Source organism: Coregonus clupeaformis, chromosome 29 (genome assembly GCF_020615455.1).
Source record: "Coregonus clupeaformis isolate EN_2021a chromosome 29, ASM2061545v1, whole genome shotgun sequence".
NCBI lineage: Eukaryota > Metazoa > Chordata > Actinopteri > Salmoniformes > Salmonidae > Coregonus > Coregonus clupeaformis.
In genome coordinates this window covers 53,540,957-53,557,400 of record NC_059220.1, presented here as the reverse complement: position 1 = coordinate 53,557,400, position 16,444 = coordinate 53,540,957, and the positions used below count along the sequence as shown (strand labels likewise).

The 16,444-nt window shown below is 43.0% G+C and overlaps 1 protein-coding gene across 2 annotated transcripts in view; it reads right to left on the bottom strand.

Annotated features, from left to right (window-relative positions):
• Window positions 1-16,444, bottom strand: part of LOC121545196 (molybdenum cofactor biosynthesis protein 1) — a 41,032-nt gene that overhangs the window by 13,862 nt on the left and 10,726 nt on the right. The window lies entirely within an intron of this gene.

Below are 16,444 nucleotides of genomic sequence, written 5' to 3'. Positions count from 1 at the left end.
TGGTTCAAAGCATTCTCTTAGACCTAAACCTCAACTGGAGTAGTGCATAAAGGTTGTGACCATTGAACAAGTTGAAGAAGCTGAACTCCTTGGAGCAACATTAGATGGTCAGTTATCACGGTCAAGTCATATTGATAAAGTTGTTGTGAAGATGGGGAGAGGTATATCTGTTATAAAAATTATGTTTTGCGTTTTTTACACAAAGATCAACTGTACTAGTTGTTCAGGCTTTGAGTTTGTCAAATATTGATTACTGTCCGGTAATATGGTCAGATGCAGTAAAGAAAGACCTAGCAAAGCTGCAGCTGGCTCAAAGCAGCACGCCTTTCCCTTAACTGCACACACAGAACTAGCATCAACAACATGCATGATAGTCTTTCATGGTTGAGAGTTGAGGGGAAAATGACTACTTCTCTTCTAGTCTTTTTAAGAAACATTTGTGTTGGAAATGCCTAACCACTTTGCATACACTTCAAACAGACATACATACCCCACCATACACGCCACTATAGGTTTCTTCATGGTACCCAAAACAAAAACTATTTGAATGCGGCGCTCAGTTATGTATAGAGCCATGTAATTGTGGAATGCTCTGCTGCTAGAGGTTACTCAGACAAAAAGCAAGTTCAACTTTAAAAAACAGATTTAAAAGAAATAGATTGTATCACTGCGCCTCTCCTCTTTCTAAATATAAAATGTAACTGTACTGTATATAAGAATAGGAATATGTATATACACTGCTCAAAAAAATAAAGGGAACACTAAAATAACACATCCTAGATCTGAATGAATAAAATAATCTTATGAAATACTTTTTTCTTTACATAGTTGAATGTGCTGACAACAAAATCACACAAAAATGATCAATGGAAATCAAATTTATCAACCCATGGAGTTCTGGATTTGGAGTCACCCTCAAAATTAAAGTGGAAAACCACACTACAGGCTGATCCAACTTTGATGTAATGTCCTTAAAACAAGTCAAAATGAGGCTCAGTAGTGTGTGTGGCCTCCACGTGCCTGTATGGCCTCTCTACAACGCCTGGGCATGCTCCTGATGAGTTGAGGGATGGTCTCCTGAGCCAACTCCTGGACAGTCTGTGGTGCAACGTGGCGTTGGTGGATGGAGCGAGACATGATGTCCCAGATGTGCTCAATTGGATTCAGGTCTGGGGAACGGGCGGGCCAGTCCATAGCATCAATGCCTTCCTCTTGCAGGAACTGCTGACACACTCCAGCCACATGAGGTCTAGCATTGTCTTGCATTAGGAGGAACCCAGGGCCAACCGCACCAGCATATGGTCTCACAAGGGGTCTGAGGATCTCATCTCGGTACCTAATGGCAGTCAGGCTACCTCTGGCGAGCACATGGAGGGCTGTGCGGCCCCCCAAAGAAATGCCACCCCACACCATGACTGACCCACCGCCAAACCGGTCATGCTGGAGGATGTTGCAGGCAGCAGAACGTTCTCCACGGCGTCTCCAGACTCTGTCACGTCTGTCACATGTGATCAGTGTGAACCTGCTTTAATCTGTGAAGAGCACAGGGCGCCAGTGGCGAATTTGCCAATCTTGGTGTTCTCTGGCAAATGCCAAACGTCCTGCACGGTGTTGGGCTGTAAGCACAACCCCCACCTGTGGACGTCGGGCCCTCATACCACCCTCATGGAATCTGTTTCTGACCGTTTGAGCAGACACATGCACATTTGTGGCCTGCTGGAGGTCATTTTGCAGGGCTCTGGCAGTGCTCCTCCTGCTCCTCCTTGCACAAAGGCGGAGGTAGCAGTCCTGCTGCTGGGTTGTTACCCTCCTACGGCCTCCTCCACGTCTCCTGATGTACTGGCCTGTCTCCTGGTAGCGCCTCCATGCTCTGGACAGTACGCTGACAGACACAGCAAACCTTCTTGCCACAGCTCGCATTGATGTGCCATCCTGGATGAGCTGCACTACCTGAGCCACTTGTGTGGATTGTAGACTCCGTCTCATGCTACCACTAGAGTGAAAGCACCGCCAGCATTCAAAAGTGACCAAAACATCAGCCAGGAAGCATAGGAACTGAGAAGTGGTCTGTGGTCACCACCTGCAGAACCACTCCTTTATTGGGGGTGTCTTGCTAATTGCCTATAATTTCCACCTGTTGTCTATTCCATTTGCACAACAGCATGTGAAATGTATTGTCAATCAGTGTTGCTTCCTAAGTGGACAGTTTGATTTCACAGAAGTGTGATTGACTTGGAGTTACATTGTGTTGTTTAAGTGTTCCCTTTATTTTTTTGAGCAGTGTATGAAGTGTGTAAATAGTATTTTTGTTGTCTCTTGCTGTCTTTCCTATGCATAGATATAAATCTTTTACATTTTTAATTTAATGTAATATCTTATGTTGTTCTTGTCTATTACTGTTCTGTACTTTGTCATGTATTTGTACATTTTATGTGGACCCCAGGATGAGTAGCTGCTGCATGTGCAGTAGCTAATGGGTATCCTCATAAACTAAACTGGTGAGCTGTGTCTACATGGACGCCATCCCAACCAGAACACTTAGAAATAGAAGGAATAGAACCGATGTCCCCTTTCAAGTCAATGATGGTAGAATGGGTGGACTGGCAGCCATTTTGATTGTATCCATGCCAGGAAGTAAAAGAAGGAAGTATATGTGCTGTGGTTTGTTGAGTCAACTGAACAGACATGACAAAAAATACATTCCATTGGTTGAGTTAGCATCATCTGAATGAACATTCTAAATGACCATGGCAATCCAGCATCAGTTGATAGAACATTCCAAATTACAATGGAAATTATTGCATCACAATACCAGGCAGCCATTGCGAGTGTACCCATGAGTTTACCAGTCAAATTGACATGGTTAGAGCTTCCAAGACGTTCTATTCATTCTATTTCTATGCCAGAACATCCAGTTTAGACTAAATTAATTTGCTTTCTCGCCATCAGGTGGTTCAGCTTTGGTTGTGCAATTTCCCCTTTCGCCACACTCAGACCTTTTGCTATGAGACTCAGGTGCATCCTGTTTCCATTGATCATCCTTGAGATTATTCAACAACTTGATTGGAGTCCACCTGTGGTAAATTCAATTGATTGGACATGATTTGGAAAGGCACATACCTGTCTATATAAAGGTCCCACAGTTGACAGTGCATGTCAGAGCAAAAACCAAACCATGAGGTCGAAGGAATTGTCCGTAGAGCTCAGAGACAGGATTGTGTCGAGGCACAAATCTGGGGAAGGGTACCAAAACATTTCTGCAGCATTGAAGGTCCCCAAGAACACAGAGGCCTCCATCATTCTTAAATGGAAGAAGTTTGGAACCAGCAAGACTTTTCCTAGAGCTGGCCACATGGCCAAACTGAGCAATCGGGGGAGAAGGGCCTTGGTCAGGGAGGTGACCAAGAACCCGATGGTCACTCTGACAGAGCTCCAGAGTTCCTCTGTGGAGATGGGAGAACCTTCCAGAAGGACAACCATCTCTGCAGCACTACACCAATCAGTCATTTATGGTAGAGTGGCCAGACGGAAGCCACTCCTCAGTAAAAGGCACATGACAGCCCACTTCAAGTTTGCCAAAAGGCACCTAAAGGCTCTCAGACCATGAAAAAACTGATTCTCTGGTCTGATGAAACCAAGATTGAACTCTTTGGCCTGAATGCCAAGCGTCACGTCTGGAGGAAACCTGGCACCATCCCTACAGAGAAGCACGGTGGTGGCAGCATCATGCTGTGGGGATGTTTTTCAGCAGCAGGGACTGGGAGACTAGTCAGGATCAAAGAAAAGATGAACGGAGCAAAGTACAGTGAGATCCTTGATGAAAACCTGCTCCAGAGCGCTCAGGACCTCAGACTGGGGCGAACGTACACCTTCCAACAGGACAACAACCCTAAGCACACAGCCAAGACAACACAGGAGTGGTTTCGGGACAAGTCTCTGAATGTCCTTGAGTGGCCCAGCCAGAGCCTGGACTTGAACACGATCGAACATCTCTGGAGAGACCTTAAAATAGCTGTGCAGCGACACTCCCCATCCAACCTGACAGAGCTTGAGAGGATCTGCAGAGAAGAATAGGAGAAGCTCCCCATATACAGGTGTGCCAAGCTTGTAGCGTCATACCCAAGAAGACTCAAGGCTGTAATCGCTGCCAATGGTGCTTCAACAAAGTACTGAGTAAAGGGTCTGAATACTTATGTAAATGTGATCTAAAAAAAATTATGATGATATAAATGTACAAAAAATAATAAACGTTTTTGCTTTGTCATTATGTGTGTACATTGATGAGGGAAAAAAAACGATTTTATCTATTTTAGAATAAGGCTGTAACGTAACAAAATGTGGAAAAAGTCAAGGGGTCTGAATACTTTCCGAAGGCACTGTACTTCAGATGCACTGTACTAACCCCACAAACCTCCAATGCCTATGTGGTTATATTGGCATCTACAATCTAGCAGCTCTAACAACTCAACTCAAAATGAGCAACCATTGGTGAAATTCAAATTTGGGGTACACAGGCATGCTTTGTATTATTGTGTAAATCCTGTATTAACATGAATGGGAATCTTGGATGATGAGTTTCTAAAGATTATGCCCAATGTGAACATCTCAATGGAGTGATGATGGGTCGGTAACAGCAATGGTAGGATATCACATCACATGCTACAACACACAGTCATGGCGTAGTGAATCCATTCCCCCTCACACATGCTGCATTAAGTTGAAGCATGCGTGTAGAGGGAGACAGTCGTGAGCCTCGTCTCTGCAAAGCACTTACAAGCCACTCTCGCCAGTAAGGGGAATTGCCTTATGAATCATAGATAACTGAAGTAAATACAAAATCTCAGATTTTGGGATGTGACAAATTGGGAAAAAATTATAATGTTTAAACTGCTTTTTTTTTACGGTTTTTCGTTAAAACGATAAGAAGAATTCCTACAAATCTACAGGAATTCACAATGCAGCTGCACTGCTGCCAGCAACAGTTTGGGTCTCACTGTGCATCCCTTTCAGGTGGTTAAGCATTGCACCTGTAATACCATTGCTGTACCTCAATTCCACCTTGCAAAGTTAGCATTTCCTTCTCATTTAACTTCTCAAAGTATTGCCATACAGGACTTCGCTTGCTTTTCTCTAGCATTTTTCCAACTGTTAACGACGATGACATAGTGGTGGAGAGTCCTCGATTCCTTGCATGTCGACTCCCGGTGTCGACTCCTATTTCTGAGTGTCATGATTCGATTCCATTAGGAATCCGCTTCTAAGATTCAGTATTTTTTAGAACGGAGGACTGACTGATTAGTTGCCGTTCTTCCAAAAAGTAGGGGGGATGAGCATGTTTTTCGTTTGGGGATTTTCAGATCACTGCAGAGCCCAATGTCACTAGATCTGCTTTAAGAAACAATCTGTGCAAAGCTATTTGTTCCTCTCTGACTGCACTGTTATTTAAGTCATTCCCCCTAGTGTTGTACAATATACCTGTACCACAGTAATATCACGGTACCAAAACGTCATGATACTTATGACACCAACATTTTCTGAATACCGTAATACCGTTTCATACGATACTACCAAATGTCAGCCCTACCGATCTAAAGATCCTTCTGGCGCCTGTTACAAAATGTTTATTAATTCAGTTGAATTTAAGCAACAGCCAGTCTCTTGTATGCACAGGTCCAATAACATCCACTTCACTTTCATGCGCATATCACGTGTGGCAGCTGTAAATCAGCCAGCCACATCCCCTACCAGCCCTCACTCACCTGCTGCTCTCTATCCGGTCTTCATGCACATTTATTCATCAATTAAAATATAATTTAGCAGTTATGGCGAGCGGGGATGCAGACCCTGATGAGTCTGTTGTTAGATTTGTACATTTGTTACATTGAGCAGCGTGCAGAGCGAGGTACTTCGTGGCACTGGTGGAAGATCAGACCTCACCACCATTTGACTAATGTTGGGGGCGCGTCTGAAGACTACACGCGGGGGTCCTTTAAACATATTTTCCAGTTGTGGATCAGTGCTCATGAAGTAGATAAAGGGCCTCATTGCCAAAATCCTGAAGTATCCCTTTAATAAAAATTATCTGACACATTGGAAAATCTGTTTTTCTACCCAAATAAATGGATGCATTAGTTTTAGCCCTCCGGGGTCACCGGGTGGGCAGAGTTTGCACATTTGAGACCTAAAGTTAAATCTCTGCCGACCCGGGGCACTGGGGGAGCCAAAACGAATCCACCCCATAATAATAATAAAAATATATACAGTGGGGGAAAAAAGTATTTAGTCAGCCACCAATTGTGCAAGTTCTCCCACTTAAAAAGATGAGAGAGGCCTGTAATTTTCATCATAGGTACACGTCAACTATGACAGACAAATTGAGAAAAATAATTCCAGAAAATCACATTGTAGGATTTTTTATGAATTTATTTGCAAATTATGGTGGAAAATAAGTATTTGGTCACCTACAAACAAGCAAGATCTCTGGCTCTCACAGACCTGTAACTTCTTATTTAAGAGGCTCCTCTGTCCTCCACTCGTTACCTGTATTAATGGCACCTGTTTGAACTTGTTATCAGTATAAAAGACACCTGTCCACAACCTCAAACAGTCACACTCCAAACTCCACTATGGCCAAGACCAAAGATCTGTCAAAAGACACCAGAAACAAAATTGTAGACCCTGCACCAGGCTGGGAAGACTGAATCTGCAATAGGTAAGCAGCTTGGTTTGAAGAAATCAACTGTGGGAGCAATTATTAGGAAATGGAAGACATACAAGACCACTGATAATCTCCCTCGATCTGGGGCTCCACGCAAGATCTCACCCCCGTGGGGTCAAAATGATCACAAGAACGGTGAGCAAAAATCCCAGAACCACACGGGGGGACCTAGTGAATGACCTGCAGAGAGCTGGGACCAAAGTAACAAAGCCTACCATCAGTAACACACTACGCCGCCAGGGACTCAAATCCTGCATTGCCAGACGTGTCCCCCTGCTTAAGCCAGTACATGTCCAGGCCCGTCTGAAGTTTGCTAGAGTGCATATGGATGATCCAGAAGAGGATTGGGAGAATGTCATATGGTCAGATGAAACCAAAATATAACTCTTTGGTAAAAACTCAACTTGTCGTGTTTGGAGGACAAAGAATGCTGAGTTGCATCCAAAGAACACCATACCTACTGTGAAGCATGGGGGTGGAAACATCATGCTTTGGGGCTGTTTTTCTGCAAAGGGACCAGGACGACTGATCCGTGTAAAGGAAAGAATGAATGGGGCCATGTATCGTGAGATTTTGAGTGAAAACCTCCTTCCATCAGCAAGGGCATTGAAGATGAAACGTGGCTGGGTCTTTCAGCATGACAATGATCCCAAACACACCGCCCGGGCAACGAAGGAGTGGCTTCGTAAGAAGCATTTCAAGGTCCTGGAGTGGCCTAGCCAGTCTCCAGATCTCAACCCCATAGAAAATCTTTGGGGGGAGTTGAAAGTCCATGTTGCCCAGCGACAGCCCCAAAACATCACTGCTCTAGAGGAGATCTGCATGGAGGAATGGGCCAAAAATACCAGCAACAGTGTATGAAAACCTTGTGAAGACTTACAGAAAACGTTTGACCTGTGTCAATGCCAACAAAGGGTATATAACAAAGTATTGAGAAACTTTTGTTATTGATCAAATACTTATTTTCCACCATAATTTGCAAATAAATTCATTACAAATCCTACAATGTGATTTTCTGGAATTCTTTTCCTCATTTTGTCTGTCATAGTTGACGTGTACCTATGATGAAAATTACAGGCCTCTCTAATTTTTTTAAGTGGGAGAACTTGCACAATTGGTGGCTGACTAAATACTTTTTTCCCCACTGTATATATGATTTGACAGTATGAATGTTGTTACACTATGACATTTAATCTACCATGCTATGACACCTGACAAAGGGACGTTGCTGTCCAGTGGTGTTATGTCAGTACACCACCTCTGTCATGACACCGGTCATCTAAGCCGAGCGGTCAAGAATGGACATGACACCTAATGACAGGTGAATTTAACGCAGGAAAACGGAAATCAATTTTACTTCATTTCTACCAGCATGTCACCTTTGCAAATAGAGGGACACAAACTCTAGATCACCTTTACTACACACACAGAGACGCATACAAAGCTATCCCCTGCCCTCCATTTGGAAAATCGGATCATAAGTCTATCCTCCGGATTCCTGCTTACAAGCAAAAACTAAAACAGGAAGTACCAGTGACGCATTCACAAGGCCATAGGGCCAGACTGATTACCATGACGCATACTCAGAGCATGCTAGCAAGTGTCTTCACTGACATTATCAAACTCTCTCTGACCCAGTCTGTAATACCTATATATTTCAAGCACACCACTATAGTCCCTGTGCCTAACATGCTGAGCACACCGCTAGCGTCGCGTGCGCGAGCATTGCAAAATAAATGTACTCATACATATTATTCAATCATTGCGCATCAACGAGCGTCTGCGTAGCCAGGTGCTAAAATAGAACTTGGTTCTATTTGTGACGCTTGACGCACTGCAAGTCCCGCCTCTCCCATCTCCTCATTGGTTTTTAGGAGCATATACCCACGTGGGTGATTGAAAGATGATTGAGGTCCACATTACAGTCCAGTTGGTGGACATTGTGACCACTGGTGGAGAACCAGAGCCTTACACCCATCAACACCTTCCCTATAGGAGTGATTGAGTTCAACAGAGAGAAGAACAAAGACAAACAAGTAAATGCATTCATGAATTCTTCTCTGAATAGTCGGTGGTTGGGGTGCTAAGTATTCTGATTACTGTGAGCGTAGTTTCCAAATGTATATACGATATGTTTGACTCTCTTTGTCCCTTTCTCCCTCCTTATCTACCCCTCCCTTTCCTTTGATAACCAACCAGTCATGCTGTTGTTAGTGCGCTAAGGACCTTTTCTCAGGTATTAAGCGTGTATGTATTCTGTGTTATTATTTAGTTAAACATTTTTTTTAAACTAATTTGTGTAGTGCTGAATCGTAAGTAAAGCCAGGGTTCTTGCGGATCAAAGGAGTATGCGACGTTCAGAATGAGACTGATATGAGGTAATGATTAATAAGTGACTGTTATCGATATATAACATATAGATCTGTTAGAGTTAAATTCGGGAGATGGTAGCTCTATAAACAACTTATTCTGTGGTCCCCCAAATTCCTAATGAGTTAATTGTTACATGAATTGTAACAATGAAACATAGTTGATTCGATAAATAACAGTCATCACATGAATGAAAGTCACATCACGACAATTGCCATAAATGTTTTTCGACCTGTCCCCAAATGAATATAGTTGGTTCAGAGTTCGTTTTGATATTTCAACCTGCGTGTCCTGATCGCGTCTGGTGTGGGTGGACAAAATCAACATGCGCGCGAGCGGTCTGGTCAGCATGTAAGAACGCCAAGGTAACCTGTCTAAATGACTACTGCCCCGTAGCCATGAAATGCATTGAAAAGCTGGTCATGGCTCATATCAACACCATTATCCCAGAGCCCCTAGACCCACTCCAATTCGCATACCGCCCCAACAGATTCACAGATGACACAATCTCTATTGCACACCACACTGCCTTTTCCCACCTGGACAAAAGGAACACCAACGTGAGAATGCTGTTCATTGACTATAGCTCAGCATTCAATACCATAGTGCTCTCAAAGCTCATCACTAAGCTAAAGACCCTGGGACTGAACACCTCCCTCTGCAACTGGATCCTGGATTTCCTGACGGGCCACCCCAACGTGGTGAGTGAAGGCAACAACACATCCACCATGCTGACGCTCAACACGGGGGGCCCCTCAGGGATGCGTGCTCAGTCCCCTCCTGTACACCCACGACTGCGTGGCCGCGCACGACTCCAATACCATCATTAAGTTTGTCGACGACCCGACGGTGGTAGGCCTGATCACTGACGATGATGAGACAGCCTATAGGGCAGAGGTCAGAGGCCTGGCAGTGTGGTGCCAATTAGTGGATTCGGCTATGTCAGCCACACCCGTTGCTGCCAGGTGTATAAAATTGAGCACACAGCCATGCAATCTCCATAGACAAACAGTAGAATGTCCTTACTGAAAAGCTAAGTGACTTTCAACGTGGCACCATCATAGGATGCCACCTTTCCAACAAGTCAGTTTGTCAAATTTCTGCCCTGCTAGAGCTGCCCCGGTTAACTGTAAGTGCTGTTATTGTGAAGTGGAAATGTTTAGGAGCAACAACGTCTCAGCAGCGAAGTGGTAGGCCACACAAGCTCACAGAACGGGACCGCCGAGTGCTGAAGCGTGTAAACATTGTCTGTCCTCTGTTGCAACACTCACTACTGAGTTCCAAACTGCCTCTGGAAGTAACGTCAGCACAATAACTGTTCGTCAGGAGCTTCACAAAATGGGTATCTATGGCCGAGCAGTCACACACAAGTCTAAGATCACCATGTGCAATGCAAAGCGTAGGCTGGAGGGGTGTAAATCTTGCTGCCTTCGGTAAATCACGCAGATAATAATAATAATAATAATAATAATAATAATAATAATAATAAATAATAATATGCCATTTAGCAGACGCTTTTATCCAAAGCGACTTACAGTCATGCGTGCATAATTTTTTTTGTGTATGGGTGGTCCCGGGGATCGAACCCACTACCTTGGCGTTACAAGCGCCGTGCTCTACCAGCTGAGCTACAGAGGACCACAGATGCCAGGAGAACACTACCTGCCCCAATGCATATTGTCAATTGTAAAGTTTGGTGGAGGAGGAATAATGGTCTGGGGCTGTTTTTCATGGTTCAGGCTAGGCCCCTTAGTTCCAGTGAAGGGAAATCTTAACGCTACAGCATTAAATGACATTCTAGACAATTCTGTGCTTCCAACTTTGTGGCAACAGTTTGGGGAAGGCCCTTTCCTGTTTCAGCATGACAATGCCCCCGTGCACAAAGAGAGGTCCATACAGAAACGGTTTGTCGAGATCGGTGTCGAAGAACTTGACTGGCCTGCACAGAGCCCTGACCTCAACCCCATCGAACACCTCTGGGATGAATTGGAACGCCGACTGCAAGCCAGGCCTAATTGCCCAACATTAGTGCCCGACTTCACTAATGCTCGTGGCTGAATGGAAGCAAGTCCCCGCAGCAATGTTCCATAATCTAGTGGAAAGCCTTCCCAGAAGAGTGGAGCAGCAAAGGGGGGACCAACTCCATATTAATGCCCATGATTTTGGAATGAGATGTTCGACAAGCACTTTTGGTCATGTAGTGTATCATGGTCCAAACACACCAACACAGTCATGAAGAGGGCACGACAATGCCTCTTCCCCCTCAGGAGGCTGAAAAGATTTAGCATGGGCTCTCAGATCCTCAAAAGGTTCTACAGCTGCACCATTGAGAGCATCTTGACTGGCTGCATCACCGGTTGGTATGGCAAATGCTCTGCATCCGACCACAAGGCGCTACAGAGGATAGTGTGTGCGGCCCAGTACATCACTGCGGATGAACTCCCTGCCATCCAGGACCTCAATATCAGGCGGTGTCAGAGGAAGGCCCTAAAAATTGTCAAAGTCTCCAGCCACCCAAGACTGTTCTCTCAGCTACTGCACGGCAAGTGGTACCAGAACGCCAAGTCTGGGACCAAAAGGCAAAGCTTCTAACCCCAAGCCATAAAACTGCTGAACAGTTAATCAAATGGCTACAAGAACAATTTATAATGACCCACTTTAATATTTATTTATTTATCTATCTTAAATTGTTTTGTACTGACTCCTTTGCACTGGCTCTATGCACACTCACTAGACTCTACCCACACACATACTACATATGCTCACACACACACACACACACACACACGTATATTGACGCCACACACACTTCACATACGCTGCTGCCACTCTATTATATGTGACTCATTTCAGGAAACTAGGCGTATGTCTCGCGTCACTACTTCAAAGGAGTGGCATTTGAACATAATTATATATTTTTTTTATCAAAATGCATTTTTGGACATAAATGCCTTCTGGAACATGTGCATTTTCGTGTGCCTTAATAATAAACTTGTATGTCATCTGAAAATACGAATGAAATTGTTAAAATACAAGCCTAGTTGGTTTAGCCACGGAAAAAAGACAGGAACCTTCCCGCTGGCCATGATTGGCTGAGATAATGGATGGGCTGGACATGCCGAGAGATGAGTTCGGATTGGTCCACCATGTAGCACGCTTCTGTCTATAACATGAGCTGCTCAGTATGTGTCCGTAATCCTTTCTAAGACGGCTTTTTTGAAAGATATCATGAAGAACTGCAAAAGTGTTGCTCTCCATTTTCTGGAGGACCGAGTTTTGAAATCAGTGGAATGCCCGGTGGAAGCAGAGTATGGTAGCTAAGTAGATGGAGAGAATTCTGGTGTTTGATTGCAAATATGCGGAGGGAGTTGACAAGAGAACACAGAAGGCTGTTGTATAAAACACCTGTCTTTGGATTACATCTTCAAAACTAAGGGCAACCATGGCATCTGTGACAGAGGGAGAAGCGTTCATCCATGTATATGGGTAAGAGAGTCTAGCTAGCTACATTTTCAGATATTATACGTTTCTAATTTTGTCAGAAATAATGTTGGCTGGCTCGCTAGCTAACGTTGTGTATGATCTGTGTAATAATTGTATTCCTATCTCAGAGCCATTTGCATTGCTAGTTATATCCTAATGTTAGCTAGCTAGCTAACATTGAACCTAGTTGGTTAGTTACCTGTAGATTCATGCAGGGTAGTAACATTATGAGTTGGGATTATGGTTAATTGTTTAGCTAGCTAGCTACAAACAAAAGACTCCACTATGCAAGTAAGCATTTCACTGTACAGTTTACACCTTCTGTATCCTGTGCCTGTGACTAATAAACTTTGGTTTGATATAGTGTGTGTTTACCAGAGATGGTAATGTGAAGAACATGTCAAATTAGGATATAATGTTAGGCCAACGAGTGTTTAAGTTCTAAAATTCTCAGGTAGAATGCCCTGCTTTTATTTTGTCTCACAACCGTAAGCTATTTTCTGTAATTAGCTCGCCATTAACTTATAAATAATGATGTTGTTGTGAGTTTATTTTCCTGTAAAGACGTTGTCAGCTGTATGATATGTTCATTATTTGAACTGGCTAGCCAGCTAACTTAACAAGCTAGAAACTAACCAAAACATTGTTTAGAAAGTTGCTTTTAGTTGCCTGGTTTGCTAGATTGACATACTGTATACTAAATTAATTTTTAAACGGATGGGTTTATTGGTGTTAAAATACACCAGTTATGCTATTCTGGACCACCAGGCTGCTGATGTCATGCAGCCTGTAATTTTTGTGTTTATACTTTTTCATAACAACAACGACAATTTTGATGTCTGACGACAATAGAATGTTCATGATGTCACTGCGACAACTGTATACAGACATGTCGATAGACGTAGTATAAACCAGCCTTTAGTCTTAATCTTTGGTTGTTTACTACACTACCGTACTCTCTGTTTAGCCTCACGTGAATCCTTAAAGAGATGGGTGGGGCTAAGGCTTAAGAGGGTGTGAACGATGCTGAATGAGAGTAGACAAAGAAGAGCTCTCCAGTAGGTGTACCAAAACATTCAAGGGCCATTTTCTCAAAAGTGGGGTTACAAGTTTATCAACTTTTAAAGCAGAATTACTTTCCCATTGTTCCTCAACTGTAGTGTATGATATACAATTTTCTAGCTCGGAGTCTCTACTTTTACCCAATGTAAAAAAACAAAATTTAAAAATGTGCTACATAAGACCGAATCGAGCCGGTCGGTCACATATTCCAAGTGCAAAGGAAAACTCATACTGCCACTACCTCACAGTGCAACCAATTTCAAACGTATCCCTACACCTTAGCCCTTAGCCTAGGCACTTGCATAGATCTGAAAGGATACAGTGGATAGGTCAACCTAGGCCAGGGATGGGCAACTGGCGGCCCGTTCCCTTTTGAAGGCCCTCGGATGAATTTCCACAAAATGTCACCAAAAAAATACAAGTAATTTGGAACTCAGTCGGGGTCTCAACTTACTGTTGCGAGATAGAATAGTAGACTATACAAGGTGCAATTTCAAAATGTGGTTGTGCGTAGGGCTGTTGTGGTGACCGTATTACCGCCACACCGGCGGTCACAAGTCATGAAGGCAGTCAAATTCCATGTGACCGTTTAGTCTCTGTAATTAGGCTTCTCCAAGCTCTGTTGCTGCTGATGGTCATTAGTAGCCTACCAAACTTGCAAACTGCCTGGTACTCAGCACTTGTGTCCCTCTAATCACTCTGACATCAATGGAAATGTATTTGAAAATCTAATCAAACACTTAATGAGAGCCCATGAGGTCACGTTGCACAACATTTCAATAGGCTATGCAATTGTGCGAGAAAACAGAGTACTAAAAAGAGGAGGATCAGCTTTCTATAGGCTAGGCCTACTATATTTATTTCTCAACTTTCCTAATATTAAGCACATTGCTTATATTTACAACAGGAGTATAGCCTACCTTGCTGGCATGAAAATAAACCACAGGGAAAAGAGTCCTCCATTCGCTATTTAAGTATTTTTTCCCGCTGCCCCTGTTTCGATACAGGTGCATGATAATGGTCCATTTTAAATCAAAACAAATTTCACACATATATTATTTAGTATATGTAAAGACAAGATTAAATCAAGAATAGTCTGATTGGTGACAATATTAGCGTATCACTTGTGAATTATATATTATCACTTGCGAATCATGCCCAGCATAAGAAACAATGCTTTTTTTTGCGACTTTTTCTAAATCGTAGTCGCACACCTCATGTAGCCTAGCACATAGGCCTATATGTTTTAATAAGATTTGTATCACACCTAAAGTAGCCAAATAACTTCTGAAATTAAGCACATTAATCCGCTTTACAAGGGGTGTGGAGCCTAACTGGCATACATAAGCAGCGAGTGACTTTCAAGTTTGGGGAAGATAATTCTCACCATAAAGATGCACCTCTATAATAAAAGCATTACATGCATAACTGCATTTGCGGTCACCTTTAATAATGGTGTTTTCCACTAATGGAACATTTGCGCTTATAGCCTACTACCATGTGCGCATTGCTGCGCTTATGATGTGAAGAAATAGCCTAATAGTTTATCAACATTTTAAGCTAAACATTCTGATCTGTTGCATCAACCACATTGCGTAACAAATGTTTTTTTGATGCTAGTGGTTGTATTAATTTGGGATCTATCGCATCCCACAACTGTCCCAGACTATGTTTGGAATATTTATTTATCGCACAGAATAGAATACGTCAACCTTTGTACTATGGGGGATAGTAGATTGACATAGGCTAGTGCTTTTGCTGTTCGTCAGGCCTACTCAAGTTGTTGGCTGACGAAAAGTAAATGTGAGCAGTTCTTTCAATATCTTCAATATGCACCTGGGAATTGGATAAGGATGCGCGCAGTTGCGTCCCCGATGTGTCTTCACTTGTAGCCTGTGAGAAAGACCCGATCACGTGATAGAGCAGCACTTGGGGAGAAGGGCACAACGGCCACTGGCCGCAAAAGGCATGGATTTTTTTAGGGTGCATTACGGCCACAAAAAGGTGATGCCGCCGTGAAATTATCAAGGTCTTGTCAAATTGTGAATGAGTGACTGATGTGTGTACAGCCTACACAAAAAACAAAGCAGAGCTCATGCCTTTCAAGCTACTTCATTAAAAAATCATCATTAGAGTTGCATCATGCAGCCTTACCATTAATTAAAAATCAAAACATGTAGAACAAGTTACATTAATAACTCTAAATTAAGCATATAGGAATACCTATTTCTTTGTTAACCGCTCAACACAGAATAGCCGCATGTGCGCACTCTCTCAAATTGTTTGGAGAAAATATCCTTAATATTTTATTCAGCTTTGTTCAATTGTATTCTTCATACCATAAAATAATGCCACGGAATTCTAAGCAAATCTTGTCTGCTAAATTAACTAGTGTAGCCCACATCCACTTGGCATAGCCAGATCAGGACCTAACATAAGTACAACTCAGAGTATGCTATTCTGTTCTTCCGAAATAGACTACATTTTCTTCATATCATGCTTCTTTAGACCTGTCTAAAATAAATAATGGATTTATTGTGAAGGTGTAAGCTATATTACATGGATTTCTTAGACTTTTTTAAATGAAGATGTTCCTAAGGTCAGCATCAGTGGCTTGTAGGCTATGTGTGGAAGCCAGGAGATGCTAAATGTGTTTATGTGTTTACAGTCAATTACCGTGAGACCGACAGTTATTTGCTTGACAATCACCGGCTGACGAAATTTGGTGACCGCCACAGCCCTAGTTGTGCATCAGCAGAGCAATTGCGGCACCTCACGATGAGTTCAGATTTTTTGTGTCCCCCACCCCTA